At 41.0% G+C, this 27,616-nt stretch overlaps 1 long non-coding RNA gene across 1 annotated transcript in view; it reads right to left on the minus strand.

Moving 5' to 3' along the window:
* Window positions 1–364: 364 nt before the first annotated feature.
* LOC124796226 overlaps window positions 365–27,616 on the minus strand; it is a 56,034-nt gene continuing 28,782 nt past the window's right edge. Inside the window, exons 5-6 of the long non-coding RNA XR_007016731.1 lie at window positions 21,062–21,272; window positions 365–3,407 (exon numbers count right to left, since the gene is read on the minus strand). This is a non-coding gene — a long non-coding RNA (uncharacterized LOC124796226). The remainder of the gene's footprint in view (window positions 3,408–21,061; window positions 21,273–27,616) is intronic.

The raw sequence follows: 27,616 nt of genomic DNA on the forward strand, positions 1-27,616 counted from the left end.
ATTCGGGGATCGAGACGTGGCTGCACGATCCGTTACAGCCATGCAGATAAGATGCCCGTCATCTTGACTGCTAGTGATACGAGGCCGTTGGGATCCAGCATGGCATCCCGTATTACCCTCCTGAACCCACCGATTCCATATTCCGCTAACAGTCATTGGATCTCAACGAATGCAAGCAGCAATGTCTTGATACGATAAACCGCAATCGCGATAGGCTACAATCCGACCTTTATCAATGTCGGAAACGTGATGGTACGAATTTCTCCTCTTTACATGAGGTATCACAACAATGTTTCACCAGGCAACGCCGGTCAACTGCTGGTTTTGTACGAGAAATCAGTTGGAAACTTTCATGTCAGCCTTGTGTGAATGCCCTGAAAAGCTAGTCATTTGCATATCACAGCATCTTCTTCCTATCGGTTAAATTTCGCGTCTGTAGCATGTCATCTTCGTGGTGTACCAATTTTAATGGCCAGTAGTGTATTTAAGTGACTTGAGTTGATCTCTCTGTGGGACGTAGAACATTCAGAGTGCATTAGTTTTGTTCATTTTTACTGCTGTTACCATGCCTGGTAGGTTATATAAGCTGAACACCATCAGATGCTGAGCAGTCATTATGAAGGGCACAGATGCCCCACACTAATGTCAGACAGCATTATCAACACCTGACAGAGTTTGAAAGGGGTTCATTGTAGGTCTCTGTTGGGCCAGATTTGTGGGGCGTCAAGATGTGACAGTGGTCCAATAATGTCCAAACAAGAACAAAAGACCAACTATATTTGTCATCAAAGTTACCATCTACCACATCTGTCACAAGGGAGGACTGCTGTATTGTGAACCAGGCACATCATAAACCCTTTGCCACCTGTTTACGAAAACAAGTAGTGGTCTGCCTGCAACATTCTACATTTTCCTGCACCATTGGTCGGAGGCTAGTAGCAGGTGGACTAGGGAATTATTACTCCATGTATAGCCTGTTGGAAACAACACAAATGGCAAAATTTGGGCTCGGGGTTATGACTGGCCAGCACAGACTGCTGATAAATGGTGTTGCACTGTTCAGCGATTAATTGTGGTTGTGCCCTAACTGGATGACATTTCTCGGCATCCCAGAAAGAGGCGCCATTCATCCAGTGATCTGGAGATGCCCTGCCTTGTTTGTCATATTACCTCTCAGGATAGTATTGTGGTGTCATTTTTGAATGGACTATGTTTATCCACACACAACACATATTCATGAACTGTGTGCATGATGCTGACATACTCCCATGGCCACCAAGATCTTCAACCCTGCTCCCGATAGAAAAAGTGTTGGACCAGCTCAGACATCACCTCCATCTCAGTGTCGGTTTCCAGTATATCAGGGATCAGCTACAACAGTTGTGGGCCAGCTTGCCTCAGGAGAGCATACAACAGCTTCATGACACTCTTCCCAACCAAAATAGTGTATGCATCTAGTCCAGAGGCAATACAATACTAAGAAGTGGGCTCATATTGCCCAGTTCTTTCTAAATTTGACTTAATTTAGTAATCACTGAAATAGCATCACATTCCCTCTCAATCCATGAAGCATCATTTTGTTTCCTCCTCTCCTTCTATGTGGTTCACTCTTGTCAGGCAGTGTACAACAGTGTGCAAATTAATTGGGACAAGAAAAACTTTTAATTGTGCCCATTTATACTATATGTGTAATGCAGTAGTAGCTTACTGAATGTTAATAACTAATTTGTGCTCCTTTTGTTTTAATGAGCTTCTGAATCTGCTGAAGCAAGGATTTGACTAGGTTAGAGTACATTTTTTGTACACACTGTCTAGAAACTACGCTTTCACTACATTTACTAATATGCATACTTTTGCTGTACAGTCTATTTTACCAAGATGCCCTTTGACAATACTCCACAGACTCTTGATGGGACTGATGTGTGGTGAATTACCAGGTCAATGAAACACCATTAATGTTTTCTTCCATGAAAGTCCTGAGTGCTTTATAAGTATGGCACAGCACTAGCTCATGTTGAAATTTTCCTTAACCACCTGCGAAGGTCAGTAGGAATGGTACAATCCTGTGCTAAGGATTTCCATGCTATCAACTGGAACTAGTGCCCCAGGGCCACATGCCATGAAGAAACCTCTAAACATTTCTTTTGGGAGGGTATTTTACAGTCTGTTCCAGATGCTCAGCTCATTGTCCCACATGTGCTTCACCTGACAACCCTTGCTCTGTATCCTTCAACAAAGTGGGGTTCAACAATGAAATTACACTTTCAAATTACTGGAGGTCCATGAGTTTTATAATTTGGCCCATGCCAAAATTTTCTTCTTCAAGGTTTTAACAACTGCTACTTTACTGGCTTTTGCACCTTTGACACACAATCAAGAAGCCAACGCTGTACCATTAAAGACTCAGTTTCAACCAGTTCTAGAAATGGTTTTTTGTTTTCATCCACATCTGCCTTTTCTCTTTGGAGACAATTAGGTAGTACCACTGTATGACCTAGTAACCCCTTAAACACTAGACTTTCTCCACACCAACAACAGAAGCAATGACTCCTACAATCACAAATGCTTGTTCATGAAGGGCAAGTATTTTTGCCACTTATTGGGTGAAATATCCATTTTAGTTTTCCTCACGAGAATACAGAAATAGCACACGTTGCTACACATACAAGTACTCAACTGAACTGGAGGGAGGACCTACAACTATCGTTCACAGTCAAGGCAGCAGTAGTCCACAAGGAGTCCAACAATTGGGCTGAAACTTTGTTACAGGTAACCAACTTCAATTCCTTGTAAAATATGAGCTTTTCCCTATTAATTGGCACACTTTAGTACAATGAAATAATGTGTTCGTCGGAAAAATTATGAAATAAACTGTCAAAGCAGCAGGCAAAAAAAATTATTTACTATCAAAAACAGTCTTAATCACAAATTATTTATTCTGGTGACCGGTTTCGACCACAACTGTGGTCATCTTGAGACCAATGAGTAAGAACCTCCTTCTGATGGTATATCAGAGCGTAGTGATTTACCATCAGAAGGAGATTCTTACTCATTGGTCTGAAGATGACCACAGTTTTAGTCAAAACCAGTCATCAGAATAAATAATTTGTGATCAAGACTGTTTTTGATAGTAAATATCTGTAACAACATTGATCATTGTTCACTCCCACAATGTATTCAAAAGTAAAAACAAATTAATCTGATAAAAGTACTGATTTTTGTCTCAAAATGAGGCTTGTCTTTGCTACACTGTGACACAACAGCAACAAATTTGTGAAAGACTCAGTAAACATACCTTTTGGACAACAGTAATTTCCACAGAGGTTCCTTAGACTGTCATGTCCATTCAGCCACCAGGGCTTATGTCAGTAACTTGTAATGATGTCTCCCAAAATTGTAACTGCAAACTATTAACAAACATTAATTCATTACATGTTTACAACTGAAAATTTGGTTCATTTTTTAAGCTAATGTAGCAATAACATTCCCTATTAATATTTTCCTCAGCGGGAGATCTGTAACGGTCTCACACACTTCACGGCACTGGAAGTAATGCAAAAGTTACAACTAACATTTAAGCAGCGTACAATAACAATCCAAAAGAAATGCAACACATCCGTTTACATCAAATGCAACATATAGGTTTATATTGAGGATGTTGGAATTAGTCCAGAACTATTCCAAAAATACAAGTACTTTTGAACATGGACCTTGTCTCTGCTTATACACTATATAGTAACTGAACAAGTAGGAACAGGGAGTGAGGGGAGCTTTTGCTGGTGATCTCTCCTAATGAGTGGAGAATGTTCCAACCATTCAAGTAAAGTATCCCAAGATAACACCATTTCCTTACGCAAAGTTCCCCTATTACAAAACTACACACATTGCTCAATTTTATTGCACAATTAATTACCCAAGACAGATGCAGTAATATTTAGGCTTCACAATAAAATGAAGAGTAATTAAAAAGTACTGGAATAGAGGGGTACCCGCCGTCTTCGGAACTGCTAATGTAACTAGAGATCTGAAAATACAGAAACTACACGTGTCCAAAACTGAAGCAACAAACTGGTTTTTCCCTATCCTGTGTTTAATTCATGATATAATCATACAAACTGTCAACAGAAAACCATGACATCTGGGCACTATCAAACAGAGTATTGTTGGGTAGTCCTACACCCACGATCGCTGTGTTCTCAGTCACAGATGGTGCAGTTATGGCACACAGAAGACACCTACCACACACTCTGTGGTGAAGGGCGATAGGAACAATGGAAGCAGGACAGCTGCAAACTCACGTGGCCTGATGACTTAACATAAACCGTTATGTTTCTTGGATATGGCGACAGTTTAGAGAGACCAGAAACTGTATCACAGAGACCAGGGCTGGGCCAATCTCACATGATATCAGATGGAATGGACCATTATTTGGCTGTAAAGGCATGATGGTACAGCCTTAGTGCTGCATAACAATTGGCATCGGACCTCACAGAATCCACTGGATATGTTGTAGAAGGCAAACAGTGTAGAGAAGGCTTCGACTGTGGCCCTTATTGTCGGAGAACTTCTGAATGTGTGCCTCTGACGCATCTTCACAAAGGAAACGTCAAGTGTGGAGTCATCAAGATACCACCTGGACAGTCTAAGAATGGGCCAATGTTCTTTTGACAGATGTTTCCCAATTTGGTTTGGAGAGTGATTCTCAACAGATTCGCATCCGAATGGAATGTGGAACACAATTTCAGGACCCGAACACTGTGGAAACTGAGCAATATTGAGGAGAACCGCTGACAATGTGGGCAGCAATTATGTTGACCATTGTAACACCTCTTCATGCCGTTGTACTGGTGAATTAGAAAGGTTTAACCGCTGTCCAGTACCGTGACACGATTTTGGGACCTCATGTACAGATGTTAAGAGGTGCTGTGTGTCCAGACTTCGTATTGATGGACAATAATGCTCAACATCATAAAGCACGAGTGGTTTTTTTGGAAATGGAAGATACTGCACTCATGGTGTGGCCTGCCAGCTCTCCCAAATTGAGTCCCATTGAGCATGTCTAGGATGCACTAGACAGACAGGTTGCATCACATGAACATCCTCCAGCCACTCTCCAAGACTTGCAAGCAGCTCCGCACAATAGATGAGAGTCATTGTCTCAACATGACACTGATGACATTATTCACAGCATGCTCAGACACTATTTAGCCTCTATTCCTGCCAGAGGTGGTCACATCCTATAGTGACCACATTAACCAGTTGTCGGGATGTGTGTGCAAATCTGTTAAGGTGGAAAAAACAAAGTTTTCTGTAATGCAGTTGTTTACATTTTGTTTTCTTTACATTATTTCTACCTTCCTGTGAGCAGTCTATAATGTTTTACCACAAAATTTTCGTTTGTTGCTTTAATTTTAGAGACACCTGTGTATTTATGGCAGAATTTGCATCTAAATTTATTTTGTTTGTAAATGAACAGAAGTACAAATTGAGAACGTAGTCACACTGGAGGAGGGGGGGCCAGGGTGCAGAGGAGACACAGAGGCGTGTGGGGGGGAGTGCAGAGGAGACAGGGGCGTGGTGGGGGGGGGGGGGCGGGGGTTTGGGAGGAGGGGCGGGGGTCTGCTCAGTCTTCAGATTGAGTACTTGTTAAGGAAGAAACTGCATGACCTACCCTCCGTCACATGTGTGTCCACCACCCAATCCATTTCATTTCATTTCACATCTTCTCTCAATATGGCTCTAGTGCACAAGCCTGTGGTACACATTTTCTTCTCACACCACTTCACTGAACAACAACTTTTTCCCATTGAAACAGAATTTATAACAATTTTGATTTCTGAATCCCTTTCAATGTTGGAACTATTAGCCCTAGATCAAAAATTAAATTGGTAATAGTTTATTTCTCTTACTGGTAAACATTTTCATTAGAAGCTGCAGCTTTCGCGTTATTTAAGAAAATCATATAATTTGACCTTTAAATGCCTCATCCCCATAATCACATCCCACTGGTCAAGATTATTAGGAGCTGTTCACGGCATACCCCTACCACTGTACAAAGTTTGTGTATGCATCTGTTTTTCCATCTTAGTTTTCCTTTGTTGACAGGGGTATACTGGCAGTATTATAAATGATGTACTTCAGGCCCCAACATCTACCAGTATTTCACACAATCAAAATCTCAAAACATCAGATACCTAAAACTGCCAGATTACAGTATCCACATTACACCAACTTTTGAACTAGTTACTAGACATATCATCCAAATTGGGCTTCACTAGATGATGTGCAATACCAGTAACTGAGAATTGGTTACATTTCTGATATTTACATGTAGAAAATTAACTTATTTCAAACTATCTCTGATAAAATAGTTCACCTGGATACAATTCCCTATTAAATAAAGTTTGTTAGATACATTAACTTTTCAAATTTTGAGGCAGAATTTGCAGCTATATTTTTCAGGTCTCTACTAATAACACACTGTGGAATGCTCCTTATGCTTCTCTAGATGGCTACATCCTTACAGAATACTGTACAGCATAAACGCACAACTGCTTGAATACCTTAATGCAGTTGTCATCAAAATGTGTTTATGTTTGTGATTTTGGCTGTGAGCTCTTAAGGAAAGCCAAGTCTCTCTTCACTTCATGTGCATATAGTGCACATTGGTGGCGAGTACAATACTGATAAAGTGATGATCCTGCAGACAAATAAGAAATGGAAAGGAGGCCTTTTTAAACAGTGCAGCTGAAACACACTTCTATATTAGTAGATTGGTGGACATCATTCAGTCCCAGCTTTGGCAGGTCAAGTTACAAAGCAAACATGGGCGTCACAGAATGGCTCTGCAAAGAATTTGCAAAGGCTGTAAATTTCACCAAGTCAAAAATAGTATATCCCAATCAATATTCATATTCATCATCAGCCAACTTAAGAGAGATTTCTCCTAGATTCTCTTCATAGTGGCCATGTGTGTTATGACAAAATTCGTGTACTCTGAATGCTTCAGAGCTCAGCTCTTAACAGAAAATGGCTAATTATATGAACCTGAGAGAATCAGACATACATTCTGAGTGAGTAATTTGCTTTTGGAAGGACCAGTCCCCCAACACCAGAGGAGATGTTGCCTCTGGGGAACATCCAAGTGTTGGATCATTTGGTTCTTGGTGGAATCCGGACCGTCTCTTTAAGAGCTAAGAGCCTGCAAGAATTCCTATTCAGTGAAGGGTGCATTATAGGGCTCAGTGCGGTGCGGAGTGAAACACAGGGATGTCTATTCAACCCTGCATTTCTGTCGGAGAAAGGTGGTAGGATGGGAAGAGGATGCCAATGCCATCGCAAAGTGTGTCGCGAGATGTTCCATTAGGACCAATGGATCAGTGCACCGAGCACATTTGAGGTTAAGACCCTGTGCAGTTGACTGTTGCTGGCACCCCAGAAGGCTACGGAGCTTGGACCAAACCTGTGATGAAGAGGCATATGTCCCCAGGGAGGACACACAGTGCTCCCAGAATTTCTGTTTACTCTGCTTAATAGGTTAATGAGCCTCCACTTAAAAGTGAGGCGGTTGGTCTGTGAAGGGTGTCACTTAAATCGCTGCAGTGCCTTTTGGCGGTCCTGGACAGCGACATTCTTGGTCCACCATGGTACCAGTCGATGACTGGGACCTGTGGATAGAACAGCAGTGCCAGCAGCATGAAGAACAGTGGCCGAGATGCCTTGTGCGACTACATCAATGGAATTTGAGAGGGAGGTGCAAAAGTGGACAGTAGACTATGTAAAGGCCAATTGGCCCTGCAGAATGCCCAACATAGGGACCCGTCTGCCTGGTGGCAGCAGGGGAATGACAGAATCACCGGAAAGTGGCCACTGTCACAAAGGTCATCATTGGTTGACAAATGTAGGGAAACCAAGAGGGCAGGCGAGAAGATTGTGAGATCAATAGCGAAGAAGGTGCCGAGAACAGTACTGAAGTGCCTAGGGGAACCATCGTTGTTGTTGTTGTCTTCAGTCCTGAGACTGGTTTGATGCAGCTCTCCATGCTAATCTATCCTGTGCAAGCTCCATCTCCCAGTACCTACTGCAACCTACATCCTTCTGAATCTGCTTAGTGTATTCATCTCTTGGTCTCCCTCTACAATTTTTACCCTCCACGCTGCCCTCCAATGCTAAATTTGTGATCCCTTGAGGCTTCAGGACATGTCCTCCCAACCGATTCTTCCTTCTACTCAAGCTGTGCCACAAACTTCTCTTCTCCCCAATTCTATTCAATACCTCCTCATTAGTTACGTGATCTGCCCACTTAATCTTCAACATTCTTCTGTAGCACCACATTTCGAAAGCTTCTATTTTCTTCTTGTCCAAACTATTTATTGTCCAAGTTTCACTTCCATACATGGCTACACTCCATACAAATACTTTCAGAAACGACTTCATGACATTTAAATCTATACTCGATGTTAACAAATTTCTCTTCTTCAGAAACGCTTTCCTTGCCATTGCCAGTCTACATTTTATATCCTCTCTACTTCGACCATCATCAGTTATTTTGCTCCCCAAATAGCAAAACTCCTTTACTACTTTAAGTGTCTCATTTCTTAATCTAATTCCCTCAGCATCACCCGACTTAAATTGACTACATTCCATTATCCTCGTTTTGCTTTTGTTGACTTTCATGTTATATCCTCCTTTCAAGACACTGTCCATTCCGTTCAACTGCTCTTCCAAGTCCTTTGCTGTCTCTGACAGAATTACAATGTCATCGGCGAACCTCAAAGTTTTTATTTCTTCTCCCTGGATTTTAATACCTACTCCAAATTTTTCTTTTGTTTCCTTTACTGCTTGGTCAATATACAGATTGAATAACATCGGGGATAGGCTACAACCCTGTCTCACGCCCTTCCCAACCACTGCTTCCCTTTCATGCCCCTCGACTCTTGTAACTGCCATCTGGTTTCTGTACAAATTGTAAATAGCCTTTCGCTTCCTGTATTTTACCCCTGCCACCTTTAGAATTTGAAAGAGAGTATTCCAGTCAAAATTGTCAAAAGCTTTCTCTAAGTCTATGCTAGAAACATAGGTTTGCCTTTCCTTAATCTAGCTTCTAAGATAAGTCGAAGGGTCAGTATTGCCTCACGTGTTCCAACATTTCTACAGAATCCAAACTGATCTTCCCCGAGGTCGGCTTCAACCAGTTTTTCCATTCGTCTGTAAATAATTCGCGTTAGTATTTTGCACCTGTGGTTTATTAAACTGATAGTTCGGTAATTTTCACATCTGTCAACACCAGCTTTCTTTGGGATTGGAATTATTATATTCTTCTTGAAGTCTGAGGGTATTTCGCCTGTTTCATACATCTTGCTCACCAGATGGTAGTTTTGTCAGGACTGGCTCTCCCAAGGCCGTCAGTAGTTCCAATGGAATGTTGCCTACTGCGGGGGCCTTGTTTCGACTCAGGTCTTTCGGTGCTCTGTCAAACTCTTCACGCAGTATTATATCTCCCATTTCATCTACCCCCTCTTCCATTTCGATAATATTGTCCTCAAGAACGTCACCCTGTATAGACACACTATATACTCCTTCCACCTTTCTGCTTTCCCCTCTTTGCTTAGAACTGGGTTTCCATCTGAGCTCTTGATATTCATACAAGTGGCTCTCTCTTCTCCAAAGGTCTCTAATTTTCCTGTAGGCTGTATCCATCTTCGTCTTTTTACCTACTTGGTCCTCTGCAGCCTTCACTACTTCATCCCTCAGAGCTACCCATTCGTCTTCTACAGTATTTCTTTCCCCCATTCCTGTCAATTGTTCCCTTATGCTGCCGCTGAAACACTGTACAACCTCTGGTTTAGTCAGTTTAATCAAGTCACATCTCCTTACATTCCCACCTTTTTGCAATTTCTTCAGTTTTAATCTACAGTTCATAACCAATATATTGTGGTCAGAGTCCACATCTGCCCCTGGAAATGTCCTACAATTTAAAACCTGGTTCTTAAATCTCTGTCTTACCATTATATAATCTATCTGATACCTTTTAGTATCTCCAGGATTCTTCCATGTATACAACCTTCTTTTATGATTCTTGAACCAAGTGTTAGCTATGATTAAGTTATGCTCTGTGCAAAATTCTATCAGACAGTTTCCTCTTTCATTTCTTAGCCCCAATCCATATTCACCTACTATGTTTCCTTCTCTCCCTTTTCCTACTCTCGAATTCCAGTCACCCATGACTATTAAATTTTCGTCTCCCTTCACTACCTGAATAATTTCTTTTATCTCATCATACATTTCTTCAATTTCTTCGTCATCTGCAGAGCTAGTTGGCATATAAACTTGTACTACTGTAGTAGGCGTGGGCTTCGTGTCTATCTTGGCCACAATAATGCGTTCACTATGCTGTTTGTAGTAGCTTACCTACACTCCTATTTTTTTATTCATTATTAAACCTACTCCTGCATTACCCCTATTTGATTTTGTATTTATAACCCTGTATTCACCTGACCAGAAGTCTTGTTCCTCCTGCCACCGAACTTCACTAATTCCCACTATATCCAACCTTAACCTATCCATTTCCCTTTTTAAATTTTCTAACTTACCTGCCCGATTAAGGGCTCTGACATTCCACACTCCGATCCGTAGAATGTCAGTTTTCTTTCTCCTGTAACGATGTCCTCTTGAGTAGTCCCCGCCCGGAGATCCAAATGGGGGACTATTTTACCTCTGGAATATTTTACCCAAGAGGACGCCATCATCATTTAACCATACAGCAAAGCTGCATGCCCTTGGGAAAAATTACGGCTGTAGTTTCCCCTTGATTTCAGCCGTTCGCAGTACAACAACAGCAAGGCCGTTTTAGTTAGTGTTACAAGGCCAGATCAGTCAATCATCCAGACTGTTGCCCCTGCAACTACTGAAAAGACTGCTGCCCCTCTTCAGGAACCACACGTTTGTCTGGCCTCAACAGATACCCCTCCGTTGTGGTTGCACCTACAGTACGGCTATCTGCATCGTTGAGGCACGCAAGCCTCCCCACCAACAGCAAGGTCCATGGTTCAGGGGGAACTTAATCATTGAGGAGACACAAATCGGAGTCCGTGATAAGTTGGTCAGTTAGGAGACCCCTCCCCATTTAAGTGACATTTCAAGCACAGTGGATGGTGGGCTCTGAAGTCCCCAAGGAGGAGAAACAGAGGCGAGAGTTGCTGGATTAAGGTTGACATTCAATGTAAGGAAGTAGCCTACCTGGAGGGAGGTAGACATTGCAAATGATGATTGCTGGAGTCGTTTGCTCTTGAACCACTATTACTTCCAAGTTGGTACGTAGGGGGATCCAGTCACTAATGACATTGGAGCGAACCAAAGTGCACACCCCACCAGATGCTACCGGGTCTCGCACAGTTCCAACAGAATGTCCGATAACGATGAAATGTTGTCGAGTGTTTATAACAAAAACGCATTTCTTAAAGAGCAAGAAAGAACGCAGAATAGGAGGAGACAAGACATTGCATTTCCGGTAGGTGAAGACAGTATCTGTTGCAATTCCACTGGATGACTGTATGGCGACAGTCCAAGTTAGACATACAGAAGCCAAGACGATTTCATGTCACTCAGAAGTCGTCACCGACAAGGACGGGGTGACATCTATAACTAAAATGTCAGGTTCATGTTGCGAAAGGAGAGATGGCACCTCAGGGGGGCGCCTTGTCTTGGGATTTATGTTTCTTCTCCTCATCCTCCCCCTCCCCTTTCAGAGGTGGAAGAGGGCAGGGCAACAAGGGAACCAGAAGAGCAGGCAACCTTGGGGCGCACAGACGGTGTGTCTCGTGGCCGAGTGGTGGTAGGAGTCTTCCGGCCTCAGAGATGCTTGGGAGAGGGGTCCCGGTGAGAGCACAATCACTGACAATTGCCGAAGATGGGGGGCACTACTTCAGCCAGGGAGCAGCTCCCAAATGAAGGTCGTGGAAACTGCAGAGGAGGAGGGGGAGGGGAGAGGGGGATGGAGCTGGGCTAAGGAAGAGGAAGGAGGAGAAAATGAAATAACGGAGGCAAAAGTTGAAGATAGTGACACTGGATGGAGTCTCTCACTTCTGGCAAGCCACAGCATAAGACAGGTGATCTTGGGACTTGTATTCTTGGATCTCCTTTCCTCTCTTGGAAGCCGGACGAGCAAGGGGAGTGGTGATCAGCACAATTGAAACACATAGGTGACAACACAGGGGCTTCCCTCATGGAGTGGGTGTCCACAGTCACCACACTGAGGCTCCGCAGTATAGTGGAAAGACATATGGCCCAAAAAGCAAGCACTGAAAGCACCGCATAGGTGGAGGGACATATGGCTTCATGACACATCTGTAGCACATAACCTTGACCTCATCTTGAGAGGGTATCCCCTTGAAAGCCAGAATGAAGACAAGTATCGGTGCGGTTGTCTTTGCAACCCTTCTGCACACATCGAACAAAATGAACGCCACACTGCTCCAAAATACCCTAGAATTACTCACCAGTTTACACGATGAGATATCTCTAAAAAATCACTCCCTGGACCATATTCAGAGGTTGATGAGGAGTAATAGAAACTGGGACGCTGCCAAGACATTCACAGGCATGAAGAGCAGCGAATTGGGTAGCAGCAGCAGCTTTCATCAACAGGGAGCCCGACCACATCTTACTGAGACTCCACTTCACCAAACTTGTCCTCAATATTTTCCACAAAGAACAGTGGGTTTGTGGTGGTGAATGTGTCCCTGTCTGTCCAAGTACAGATGAGGTAACAGGGAAAGTTTAATCCCAAGATGGTGAGCCTAGCAACCCTGGCCCATGGTGTAGCCAGGGAAAGGAAAGTTGCCAGGTCAGGTGAAGCAGCATTCAATGATCCTTCACCATTAAAAAAGAGAAACGTTTGAGAACAGTGATTTTTGCAGCTTGTTACACTTCTTGCACCAAGTATCCGTTCTGATACCACCCAGTGGCTCTCCCCATGGGCACTACCCAGCCACACCTAGGGCCATCTGGCACTGCGGCCGTTGCAAGGAGCTCAGATGCCCCAAGACAAGCAACCACTCCTTGGCATACAAGGGGAGGGAACAGCTCAGATATCAGTAGTGTGACCCCTGTGTTGTCAGAGGGCTCAGCCATATGGGTACCACCACACAGACTGGCTACATGTGCTGGTGACCTAGCAAGGTGGAAGGGGCAGAAGAGGACAGGGAGAGAGGAGAAGGAAAGGGGCAGAAGAGGACAGGGAGAGAGGAGAAGGAAAGGGGCAGAAGAGGACAGGGAGAGAGGAGAAGGAAAGGGGCAGAAGAGGACAGGGAGAGAGGAGAAGGAAAGGGGCAGAAGAGGACAGGGAGAGAGGAGAAGGAAAGGGAGAGAGCAATACACACTGTAGATGTTAGGGAAGTTCTTCCCCAAATGGCTCACACAAAAAACAGGAAATTTTGAAGTGGAGATCAAACCTCAAATGGGGACCTAAATGCCAAAAAGGATGAAAGAACAGGCAAAAGGAACAAAATTGCAACCAATACAGGGAACCAGATGGCTAGCCAGGTCAACATAAATCAGAACACCGAGAGAGGGGATGGAGGGGCAACGGGAAAGGAGCGAGGATAGGGAGGGAGGGTAGGGTGAAGGACGTGCAACCAGCCAAGGAAGAATTGGCTGCAATAACTCAGGGCCCTGTGTGAACTCATGAAAGAACTGTAAGCCTTCTAGGGGGCAGAATAGGATGATTTAGCACAATGGTCTATTGCTCGCCTCACAGGCTGCCTTCCATGCACGATTACTAAATTTGAAGGCCTTTAGACGGGATATTACGCGGCCAAAATAGTACAAGCTAATACTATATCATGTAACTACGTTCTTGAAAATTTCAAATATCTTGCACCACACTATATTGTCAGTGCTTAAATTCGGACAGCAAATGTTATAGAAGTCTATTTTTCTTACATTTTGCCTATACTATAAACTGCAGTGTCAGAACTGTCTTCCTCATGCCTTCGCCTTTCTTAGTACTAAACTGATTGTCACCTAACAGATCCTCCCATTTATCTGCTACCTGACTTGTCTGAAAAGCCTAGCAAAGCTCTGGAGCCTCCATTTTGCAAATACCATTCCCTTTTGATTTTTCCTGCAGCCATTTTGCTTTAGCTTCATTGCATTTCCACCAAATTTTGAAGTGGGTTTCTCTGGGCTTCAAGTATATGATCGCTTGTTGACTGGATGTTATAAAACTGAACACTACTGTTACAACTCTAGAAAATTCCATCTGAAGGAATGCATGTAGATGGGTAACAGCTGATTCACGTACAGCAGACAAATGTTTGTGGCAAGGCAATAATATGGGTTCATATATAAATCTTTAAGCCTCCAGCAGGTTTGGTTTACGTACACTATGTGATCAGAACTATCTGGACACATCAGTGGACTTCAATACGCAGCATTTCCATTCTTTTGCCTTTATGATGGCTGAACTCTGCTGGGTACACTTTCAATGAGGTGTCTAGAGGAATGGCGGTCCTTTCTTCATCAATATCAGAAACCAGAGGAGGTAATAATGTTATATGCTCAGGGCCTGGAACAAAGTTGACATTCTAGCTCATGCCAAAGGCATCCCATTTCAGAAATGTCATAATAATACTGATTAAATGATCACTTAGGGCAGTGATCATTCTGCAGTTTTTCTGCCTCCTGATCACTTACTCTCTTTGACCTGTGGTCAATTAGTACTTCAATAGAACATTATGAGGCGGCATGGAAGCCATAAATGTGTGTGGCACTGTCTGCAACAACAGCTGTGACAACCAGCAACGAAACACAGCTGAAGAAAGGAGACATACAATTTGGGTTGTCTTGTATTTGCTATCAGCCTACTGGTGCGATGAAGAGAGAAATTTGGATCCTGCCAATATTCTACATAGAATGAACATGGGCAATGGACAAATCTGACATAACCCTTAAACTGCTCTGGACATGTTAACACGCACCTCTTTGTACCTGCCCCTGTGTGCTCTGAACGTGTTTACATGCGCCACCGGGCACTACGTATACACGTTCAGAGTACCAGGTGGAAGGACTGGTGACGCGCGTAAACACGTTCAGAGCACACAGGTACAGGTACGCGTTAACATGTCCAGAGCAGTTAAAGGTATAATCCTAAGGTAACAGTGTAAAAAACTTTTTCATGCTTCCTAAAGAACTTTGGACACCTCAACCTTATGCAAGATCAATGCTCCTGTTATCTATACCCTTTTTCTTGTTTTTTCTTATTTGACAGATGTTTTCTCCCATGTCATCCAGCCATCATTCTGTGGTCTTCCTTTTAATATTTTTCCTGTTAGTTTCCACTGGGAAATCTTTGTAGCTCTTGTGTCCTCAATCATTAGGAAATGCCCCAGCCAGGCTATTCTTTTACTTTTAAGTAGTTTTACAAAACCAGCTCCCTGTACGAGACAACCAACTCATAACTGGTCCCTGCTCTCCAGGTACCATCATTATTTCAGATCCCTCCAAAAATTTCTGTAATATTCTCCATTCAAATGTTTTGAGTAGTTGTTCGTCAGTGCCAATTAGCATCTGTGCTTCACATCTACGGGTAACAAGTGGCCTAATCATAACCTCATACACTGAGGTGACAGAAGCCATGGGATACTTCCTAATATCGTGTCGGTCCTCCTTATCCCTGGTGTAGTGTAGTGTAGTAATTAAACATGGCATGGACAAATCGTTTGAAGTCCCTTGAAGAAATACTGAGCCATGCTGCCTTTACAGTTGCCTATAACTGCGAAAGTGTCACCAGTGAAGTACTTTGTGCATGAACTGACACCTCTTATGTCTCATAAATGTTTGATGAGATTCGTGTCAGGCAATGTGTCCAAATCATTTGCTCAAATTGTCCAGTGATCTCCAAACCAATCGTGAACTACTATAGTCTGTGGTGACGTGGTGCACTGGCATCCACAATTCCTTCATTGTTTGCAAACACAAAGTCCACGAATAGCTGCAAATGACCAAGTTGGCAAACATAACTATTTCCAATCAATGGTCAGTTCATTAAATGTAAACACAGACCACACCATTATGGAACCACTGCCAGCTCGCACAGTGCCTTATTGATTACTTGGATCCATGCTACACTTGAACCCCATCATCAGCTCTTACCAGCTGAAATCTGGATTCGTCTGACCAGGCCTGGTTTTCCAGTTGTCTAGGGTCAACCAACATGGTCTTGAGCCCAGAAGAGGCACTGTAGATTGTTTCATGCTTTAGCAAAGGCATTCACATCACTCATCTGCTGCCATAGCCCATACACACCAAATTTCACACCACTGTCCTAACAGATACGTTCGTCATATATCCCACACTGATTTCTGCAGTTATTTCACGAAGTGTTGCTTGTCTGATAGCACTGACATTTCTATGCAAATGCCACTGCTATTGGTTGTTTAGTGAAGGCTGTTTGCCACTGCGTTCAGTTGTGATGAGAGGTAATACCTGAAATTTGGTATTCTCAGCACACTCTTGACACTGTGGATCATTGAATACTGAATTCCCTAAAACTATTTCCAAAATGTATGTCCCAAGAGTCTAGCTCCCACTACCATACTGTGTCCAGTCTTAATTCCCATTGTGCAGTCACAGTCATGTCAGAAACCTTTTCACATGAATCACCTGAGTACAAATGGCAGCTTTGCCATTGCACTGCCCTTTTACACCAAAATGCAAGTTTTTATTTCAATTGACATGGAATTCACTTTTTTAACATTAGCTCCTAGGTATTCAAAATGTGCTACATGCCCTAAATTAAAACCTGCTGCTGACCAATTATCCAAGTAATTTCATATATTTAGTTTCTGGTTTGTTAATTTTCACTCCTCTAAGCTGTGTGGCTCCTTTCAGTTCCAACACTACCATCTGCAATGGTTTCCTCCCAATAACTGCAATATATCAACATACCTGTACATCAAATAAGCAAATACGAAAATAAAAGGGAAGCTCAAGAGTGGCATTAAAATTCAGGGTGAAAGGAATTCAATGATAAAATTCACTGACACTGCAATCTCAGTGAAAGTGGGGAAAAATTGCAGGATCTGTTGGAACAGTCTAATGAGCACACATTATGGATTGAGAGTAAACTGAAGAAAGCGGAAAGTAACAAGGAGTAGGAGAAATGAGATCAGTGATAAACTCAACATTAAAACTAGGGACCATAAAGCAAAGCTGTTCTGCTAGCTCGGAAGCAAGCCAAACTCCAGAAATGAGGTAGACATAAGCAGTTACCATAGGCGAAGAGAGAATTCCTGACCAAAAGAAATCAAATGCTGGCATTAATTTGAGGAAGCAATTTACGAGAATGCACATCTAGAGCACAGCATTGCACGGGTATGAATCTTGGACTGTGGAACAACTAGAAGAGATATGAAAGTGTGAGATGTGCTATAAAATGATGCTGAAAATTATATAGACTGATTAGACATGAAATGAGGAAGTTGTCCATAGAATCAGCAGGGACAAATATACACAACAAAATTAATCAGGATGTTTAGTGTATTCTGAGATGGAGTGATAGAGATCTAAAACATTTGGTATGTAAAATTCCCAAATTTTTCAATACAGAAACAGGGTGAATACGATATTGAAGATGCACTGTGTGTACAAAACTAAATAATTAGGAAAGATATTACTTTCCATGGGAAAAAGTAAGATGCAGGATTGTGCACTGAGCTCCCCTCCAAAATATACCACAATTTGTAAGCTTTTCAGTCTTATAAATGCTGGATTACAAAATCTTACTCAACTAATCAATTTCCATTCTTTCATTTTCGACAACGTGTTTTGAGTGAAGTCATACATAAACACACATTTATTGCCACGATCAATTGCAGTCAAATGTTGACTTTCTAGACTGGCACTTTATGACGAAAGTACAGATCTTTCAATAAAGTAATGACAGATATAAAATAAAAATGAATACCAATCAGGCGCCCACTGTTGAGCATCACTGGATATTCATTTTCAGATTGGAGATTTAGTAACATGTATTTGCCTTTAGTAAGTAAAATTTTATATTTCTATATCATTATAATAGAAGGAAACATTCCACGTGGGAAAAATTATATATAAAAACAAAGATGAGGTGACTTACCGAACGAAAGCGTTGGCAGGTCGATAGACACACAAACAAACACAAACATACACACAAAATTCAAGCTTTCGCAACAAACTGTTGCCTCATCAGGAAAGAGGGAAGGAGAGGGGAAGACGAAAGGAAGTGGGTTTTAAGGGAGAGGGTAAGGAGTCATTCCAATCCCGGGAGCGGAAAGACTTACCTTAGGGGGAAAAAAGGACAGGTATACACTCGCACACACGCACATATCCATCCACACATACAGACACAAGCAGACATATGTCTGCTTGTGTCTGTATGTGTGGATGGATATGTGCGTGTGTGCGAGTGTATACCTGTCCTCATCTTTGTTTTTATATATAATTTTTCCCACGTGGAATGTTTCCTTCTATTATAATGATATCATTAATTTGAATCCAACAATTACGTTTGTTATTGTCACTGTTTCACTTCGAAATCTTTTCTGTCGTCTTATTTTCCTCTTTCTGAAATACGTCTGCTTGTGTCTGTATGTGTGGATGGATATGTGCGTGTGTGCGAGTGTATACCTGTCCTTTTTTCCCCCTAAGGTAAGTCTTTCCGCTCCCGGGATTGGAATGACTCCTTACCCTCTCCCTTAAAACCCACTTCCTTTCATCTTCCCCTCTCCTTCCCTCTTTCCTGATGAGGCAACAGTTTGTTGCGAAAGCTTGAATTTTGTGTGTATGTTTGTGTGTCTATCGACCTGCCAACGCTTTCGTTCGGTAAGTCACCTCATCTTCGTTTTTATATATAAATTTTATATTTCCTGTGAAATGTAATAGTAGTAGTAGTAGCAAAAAGTTCAAACTTATGAACACAAATATGTATTTCTAACTTGGCCAGTGCTAGTTAGGTCCAAAGCCCAGATACAAAAGTATGAGACTTGCACACAAGGATGAGCAATACCCCCATCGTTTTGTCAAGTTTAGTCTCATGTATGCTTGCTGGCATTTTCACAACCCATTCAATCAGACAACTGCAAATCACATTGAGATGTAAATGAGGCTATAACCAGTGTTAAAACAGCTTAGTCAAATTTGGAGATGCATTAAAATTATTCTACACTTCACCAGATCATAGGTAACACTCTTCCTCCCACAGAACATCGATGGGGACAGCAGGGTGTTCACCACAAATGCCATGTGTACATATCATAGAGATGAAACCTTGGCATACTGACATGGAAATCCCAGATCCAGTTCTGTGGTGGCTGCAAGTGAAAAACAGCTGTCAGGCCATTTACACACTGATCATATTTGAAACTTTTGTGATACAATATCACATCTGTTTCAGTGTTCTCATAGTTCTTTGTCATCAACAGAGATTTTATTTGATAATTGGATCTAGAGGGCACATTCAGGAATACAATAGTGTCCACTTGTCCTTTTAAAGCTAATGGTATATATTTGAATAATTGTGCTGTGCACGACAAATATTTAAAAAATGATCCAGTTTGTAGCAAAATTCACTTTGTATTGTAGTAAGTTAAGGTCTCTAGAGGGACCAGAATAAATAGTGCCAACCTTTGTTAAGGATCATCATTTAAACTATTTTGTGCACCTCTAACAAAGTCTTGTTTTACCTGCATCCAAAATATGCTTTCTGATTAAGTTTTGTTTAACTTTAGTGTGGGCAACACACACATCCAGTTACTTCCTGTCACCTGCCTGTAGGAGGTGGTGGCAAAGTGGGAGTTGGACTGCGTTTGTGAAAGCGAAAGGGGGGGGGGGGGGGGAGGTGGTAAAGATAATAGAACATTATTCCAGATGTAAAATGTATTGTTACACAACCAACTTTAACTTTTGTTAAGGAGACAGAAGAAGTGCTACATAACGACTATTCCTGTGTTTATAGCACCAATTGTATTCAGAACAAGTAATGACATTGTTTGACAAACCTATCTTACAGTATCCTAATACATTTAGAGTTCAATGTTCCACTAAAGGCAGCTATTTGCACTTTATCATTTTACCTCCACTATAGTTTTTAACACTGAAGCCTACATGCATGCCTTTTTCCAGCAGTTGTATAATCACATCTTAACACATAATAACATCTTTACTGTACTATAAAGTATTGCCTGATACAAGATTGTCTCATTATGCTTCTGACTGTTTACACATTCAGGAGCAGCAGCTTTATTTTGCCCTTTTAGTTGTTACTGTTCCCTGAAGCACCATCTCAAGCCACTAGGCTTAAACCCTTTATCACACACAACTCTATGAACCCACGGACAATTAACACAGTAGTAGGTAAGGAGCTCCAGGGTTGTCTGACAGTGACGTGTCAGCAACTACTTCAATACACAACTGACCTGGGGAGTGAAGCTTATTTTTTATTAGTTTCTTACACTCATCAAAATATGCAGTTTAGATCCCTATTCTTTAAAACAACATTCAACAACTATTCCAAATTGTGGCTCCCAAAGCACATCACAGCATACAAAAGCTTTATGAAGATAACTGGAAACATTAATTAGTTCAATAGTATTTAACTAAAAGTTTACGAAACCTGTGCCAAAGCATTGCTGACTTGTTCTTTTAGTGCTTGTTTTACATGACAAGCTCCCCATGTATTGTATGATGGCTATGATGAACATGGGACTTATATTTTCCAAAATACTCTAAATTCAGGACAAAACTACAACACTGCTTAACTACAATGCAGTAGATAGTTACTGTGTTGTGATACACTGTGTTTGTGGTACTGTTGGTTCGCAGACCACATTTTTTTCTGAAAGTTCTTAAATTCTCTTCCCTGCTTCAGGACTTGGTGAGAGGCAAAGTGGACATCATCTCATTGTTAATAATTTGAACATGACATTTGATATTACAACATAAGCAATTGAGCATCACTTTTTTATGTAATAGCTTTCAAAATGCACTTAAAACTTTAATGGCTTTTTGAAGCTCTTACCCTTACCATTAAAGCAACAAATTGTGCAAATTCTTCCACAGCTGGTAACTCTTCACATCCAAAGAGATGAAAATCACTGAGAAATAAGTATGATAAGATGGAAGATGGCCAAATAGAAGCCATTTCATTCTTCCCGTTTCAGACAAATGAGAACTGCAATACTGAGGTGGTATTGCTCTCAATGGTGATTTCTTGTATTAGTTGGCTGCACCAATTACTGCAACAAGGAATTCTTAACCTTACCCAAAGATCACAATTATACAGAGTGACATTCAAGAAAAGAAATTTATATACAAAAATGCCACTCCATTTGAGTTCCTACAACTTCAAATCAGCGACGAGAAAAAAATTCAAAAATGTAAGTATTTCCATTAATGAGATAATGAATGGTGTTAGCAATTGTCTTTGGAAGACTTTCATAGATTTTATTTCCTGTCCATTTACGACCATCCTTGAAGTCATTATGCCAAGCAAATCAGGCTTTTTAAATGTTTAATCACCAAGCTGTGCTATCAACCGCCAGGAAATTTCCAGCAATGAACAGTACAGAGTACAGTCTTATAATGAGTCTTGCCCAGATTTCAATGGAAACAGTAATTTATGGCTCTATGAAGCCTAACCACCTTTCATCCCACTATTGCCTCTTAAACATCTCTGCCCACTATTCAACACATGCTCAGAACAAAGTTTGGTTTATAATTTATTCACTATAAGACGTTTTATTGTAAAGAAGATACTGTGAAAGTAACAAATCACATCAGTTACCGCAGCCTTTAACAAACAAACATTTATAGTGAAAAGCTAATAATTACTTTGATTTTATGCAACTCGTCAGTCCCCAGGCCATGAACAAATCACTTTACCTTTAAAGATGATTTCCAAAACCGTACATTATGTAAGGATGGGGGAAGTATTAAGAGTACTTTAGGTTCATGTAAGTACCATCCAATACTTTCTTAAAGTTCAGCAATATGAAGACACTAATTAAAATTCAATTCCTGAGACTGCCTTTGGTCTTGATTGTTAATGCTTAAGCCCTTCCTATCGTGCACTATTGAGGTATACAGAAATGCTTCCAGGCATCAGTAGTAGGGTGTTTTTATTGGCAATTTGATTATAAAAGACACAGTAACTTACCAGTATTTTACTTGGGTGCCTTGACAAGTCTCGCCACAACCATGCATCAAGACAGCAGAGCATAAAGGGAATTGTTACTTTTGCTATGAATGTTCTACTGAGCTTTGTGTAAATGTTGAGACATAAACACTTGTTAATACAAAGTTTGCAATTAGAGATGAAAGAGGCATACATTCCTATCAAAACGCAAACGCCAATGTGGTGTGTGCAGGAAAAAGAAGAAATCTAGTGTTAGAACTCAAAAGCATTTCATTAAACTTTCAAGAAAGTTGTAATGATATTTCAGAAAATGTATATAACTACACCATAACTATGCCTCTTAAGCATCACCACAAGCAGGCTAGATGACATTGCTTCAATAAATTACTTTTCACTTCTTTACAACAATATCCCCTTTTACAACAATGATAGGCGATACATATGCACACTTAAATTTTTGAACACATTTTCTAAGTATAACTTCGATTAGTTACCTGTTGTTTCTTCTAAGATTCCCTCTTTATTATACACTGCATTACAAAAACTGAAGCATTTGCACGATGTGGTCTGATATCAATACAACTACACAGATGCTGCACACTTTGGTGGGCAAGCATTATCAGCACTCGACAGTGAAGTGGTCATTATTAAGGATCTCCATTTGGCTGACTGGTTGAGTCTTCCAATATCTAGATTTTTGGGGCATTTGGATGTGATAGAGACCTGATATCTGACCACATAGGAAAGTGTGATCAGCTGTACTTATCAAGTACCCAGTTGATTATGTCTGGCCATTACACGGGAGGATTGCCGTATTGCGCACCAAGCAAATCCTGACTTTTCACATTTGCACCTGCCATCAAAGAACAAGTAATAGACTCCTTGCAATATTCTGTGTCATCTTGTGTCATTGGTTGGAAACCAGCAGCAGTCGGACAGATTTTTCACCCCGTGCACATACCACCATTAACACCACATTACAAACGGCTGTGTTTGGAGTGGTGTCATGACCAGAAAGTTTGGACAGCTGATGAACATCAGTACACTGGGTTCTGTATTCTGTGATGATTCAAGGTTCTGCACTACCCCAGATGACCATCTGGGAGCATGGTGGTGACATGTGGAGAAGTCCTATTCTTCCAATGTTTTGGAAAGGCACAGCAGTGTTATTCCTGGCATCACATTATGTATGACATCAGGTCATCCTTGGTAGTGACTGAGGTAACTCTCAGTACAAGAGTACATCACTGCCATCTTCTGTCTTCTGTGTTACTGACTCTCACGCCACAGTAAAGAGGTACCAGTGCTCAACAGCATGATTCTATGAATGGTCTGCATTATGTTAGGACTAGCTCATACATCAATCTTTCCAGTGCCAGCATCTGAGATTAAATGATCAGTTCACCTCAGGAGAGGTTACAATTGTTTCTGACACCTTTCCTAACCAAATCAACACATGTGCCCAGACCAGAAGAGGTGCAATGTCATACTAATAAGTGGGCTCATACTACTTAGTTCTTTGCCAAGATTTTGTAATCACTGAAACAACATCAAATAACCTGTCAACCTGTGAAGTTTCTTTGTTGCCTGCTCCTCTCACATGTGCTTAATTTTCTGTCATGTGTTCTTTCACATATTTATATACAGCCAGAAAGAACGCATGAAAGTTTTCATCATTGCTCTGGCACTTGATAACACATGCCATTGATTTATCTGCCTCCTACTTTTAACGTTCTATTATTGGAATATCTTAGAATCTGACAATCCAAAAAGGTACACAAAAGGTTTGTATCAATTCCCGACAATGACATGTAGTACACTTGACAGCACAAAAATTTCATAAACTACAGGAAACTGTCAGTATACCAGATCTGTTCCAAGAAGGCACAATTTTTTTCTGCAAACAGAATATGGTGACACCTTTTTGTGTGGGGTCCACCTTTAGCGCCTTTGTTAAAGCGAACACAGACAAAAGAGCTTCAACCTCAAGATGAGAATATCATGATTTATCTATAGATATACTGCCATCTATAGATATATTGCCATGTTAACTGAAAAGATAAACAAGGTGTGATCAAAGAGACAGGAATTTAATTCTGCGGGCTTTATACATCTGATTTTTTAAAAATATTTTGTTGGTGCACCTGTTCTTGATGTATATCTGCATTATCAGCTGCTTTGAATATTTAGTTAATTGTAGATAGCCAAAAAGGTTGTGTGTGTTTGAGTGCCCATTGAATTTTTACTTTCGAAAAATGAGCAAAGAATTTGTATTAAATTTTGCTTGAAAAATAGAATGAAGTTAAGCATCACAGTTGAAATGTTCACTGGCTTTCAATGAATGTACTACAAGACAAAAGCTTTCCAGTGGTACAAGTGTTTCAAAGGTGATTGAGAAGCAAATCAATTACTGACTACAATGGGCAAGAAGTAAAGATAATGGTTCTGGAAAATCATCAAATGACCATCAGAGAGGCTGCTGAAAATGTCAGCATATGCTTCAGCTCATGCAAAGCTATGTTTTCAGATGTTCTGGACATGCAGCAGGAAAAGTTTGTTCCAAAATTTTTATATGTCGACCAGAAACATCCCCCCTGCAGACATCACTCAGGTATTGCTGAATGAAGTGAACAACAATCCAGGAATTCTAAAGGTTACAACAGGTAACTGTGGGTATAAGGGTATGGCATTGAAACCAAGACCCAACTTTCTCAATGGAAACTGCCTGAAAAAAAAAATCAGGTAGTTCAGTCAAATGTGAAGGTTCTTCTCAATGTTTTCTTGGATAGCAATAAAAAAAGATCAGGATTGTGGCAAAACCATTCATGGAAACTGCATCAAGATAATGCTCCCACTCACACCTCAGCCACCATTTTTGCCGTGTGTGGTCCCTTGCGATTTCTTTCTATTCCTGAGGCTGGGGAGAACTATTGTTGGACATCTGTTTTGTCACCATTGATGGGATAGAAACAGAATCACTCATGAGCTGAATACCATAATGAAAAACAAATTACAGAAGTAATTCCAAGATTAGAAAAGTGCTGGCATAAGGGTGTGTTATCTGAGGAAAATTACTCTGAAGGAAATGAAGTTGATAATGAATAATGATCCTTTACAAAACTCTTACCATTAGCTTCATAAACGGTTACTGTAGTTTTATGAAAGAAAGGTAGGTTTTACGTGTGAAGTCTTGTGTACAAGTCCTTGCGAATTTATTTTCTTTGCCATATGACAAATTATTATGATTCAACTATTTGCTGCATTATATGAAACACTTTGATGATGTGCACCTAATTTTCACACAAGGTGCAACAGAATTTTGGCTATAAATAAGAGTATCTTCTGGTGGAGAATGACGTCCCTAGAAACAAAAACTTAAATTTGCTACCTCTATTCAAATGGTTTCACTGATATATGGTAACTGACTGACAGTGTTGAGAGTTATGTCAGCAAGAGTACCATTCGTCCTATAGTAGACAATTTTAGTATACTATTTTAGTATACAACAAAGGTCAAATATCTACACCACATTGCTTTCAGTCAAGTCAAATTATTAATGAACCATGCCTCCTCATCCATAGGCTATTCGTGACCATGTCATTGCTCTTGTGAAAGAAAGGACTTCAATGGTGCCAGAGGCTCAGGCATGGTATAGTGTTCCTAAGTGCACTGTGTCTTTATCAAGACAATGGGGAATCCAGTGGGTGTGTGGGAACTTGACTTGGATGTAACAACCCTGTCAAGGATAATGAACTTGTCAACAACTCACAGCAAAATCCTTTTTTAAACACAGGGCAGTTGAAACATACTACTGGGTCTGTGGTCACAGTTCAGCTCCAAATTTGGGAGACCAGAGTTGTTAGCAAATGCATGGCCATTAAGATGAGGTTCTGTGATGAAAATTTACTATCAATTAGTGTTTAATGAGGACAGTGTATTGTGAATCTACACTCTAAGAGAATGATGGCCCAGTAAAAGAGCCCAAGGTTCCCATTCAGACCCCTAATAAATCCATAGGACATCTTGCAGTGTCCGTGAGTCTGGTAGCTTCGGGCAAGATGTGTTGTGTGGGCTTTGAATGCTCCACAGGATAGATGGTCAACTTTGTACAGCCCAGTATTCCCATTTTGGGAGTAATAGAATGGTGCCAGGAGTGTGTGAACTGTTTCCAGCAGGTATAGTCTCCAATACTACTCAGCTACAGTGCAGGAGTGGTTTGCAGAACAAAATGTGATTTCTCTTCGATTTGCCTTCTCCTGCACCACACCTTAACTATACTGAAAATGCATGGACCAAATCTACGTAGACCATGTGAGAAACTGGCCTGATTCTGGGCCAAAAACTCATGATGAGCCTAGGAATATCACCAGTTATCTGGGAGGAGGTGGCAGCAACATTTAGCACCCCCACCTCTCCAGATACTCTTCCTTGCAGATTGTCATCAATGTTTAACACCTCTGGACCCACAAGTGGTAAACAAGTCACATGCTGTGCCTATTAGAGGGCCTAAAATACCTTAATAACTGAACTGTTCTATAAGCTTTGTGATTTCTACAGATTAAACCAATTAATAGAATAACAAAAAATTGTGCTAACTAGATACAAACCAAAGCTTGTCCCCAGGCTGTTGCCTATTAGACCAACTATGCCGCAGATGTGCCAATATGTAGATACTTTTACCACTCTTAACTTCACACAGCAAAATCAGTTGCCTTTATCAGATTTCCAATGCTACATGATGCAGTGCGCAGTTTTTTGTGCAATTCAATCCTTGAGCAAAGGAGTGGACTCCCTACAAATTGTACACTACAATTTTCATAGCTAATCAAATTGACCAGCACGAGATCCAGTTTGGCCAAACAAATAAATTCTAACTGCCTGTCATAGTGCGTGGCAGATGGACTCAAAACTTTGCCTTTTGTCGACAAGTAGCATACGGACTGAGCTATCCAAGCACAATTCATGATCCTCTCTCAGAGCTTTACTTCCACAAGAACTTCCATATCCTACCTTAAATTCCATAAGAGTTAGTTTGAAAGGTAGCAGATAAGGTATTCGTGGAAGTAAAGCTGTGAGTGGGAGTTGTGCATCAGTAGCTCTGCAAATGAGAATTTGCCCACAAAAGGCTTGATATCCAATATGGCAAAAAGTTTTAATTTGCCAGAAAGTTTCAATCAGTGCACACTCCACTGCAGAAAGAAAATTAATTCTGGAGAAGATTTAATTAGGTGACAGTAAACAGGGGAATTAACAAAAATCCATCAGACAAAAATCCTCCAGTACTCTTTAAAACTAAGCTTAAAATTGAACTTTACATTTCGGTTAATACCTCATTTGCCTTCTCTTGACCTACAAACTCTTTAATAATACAAAACTGATCGATATTGAATTTTTTTTATTTTTCATGCTTTCTGAACAAAACATAAAAATTGCAAAAAATTGAAA

The sequence above is a fragment of the Schistocerca piceifrons genome, chromosome 1 (genome assembly GCF_021461385.2).
Source record: "Schistocerca piceifrons isolate TAMUIC-IGC-003096 chromosome 1, iqSchPice1.1, whole genome shotgun sequence".
NCBI classification, from domain to species: Eukaryota; Metazoa; Arthropoda; class Insecta; order Orthoptera; family Acrididae; genus Schistocerca; species Schistocerca piceifrons.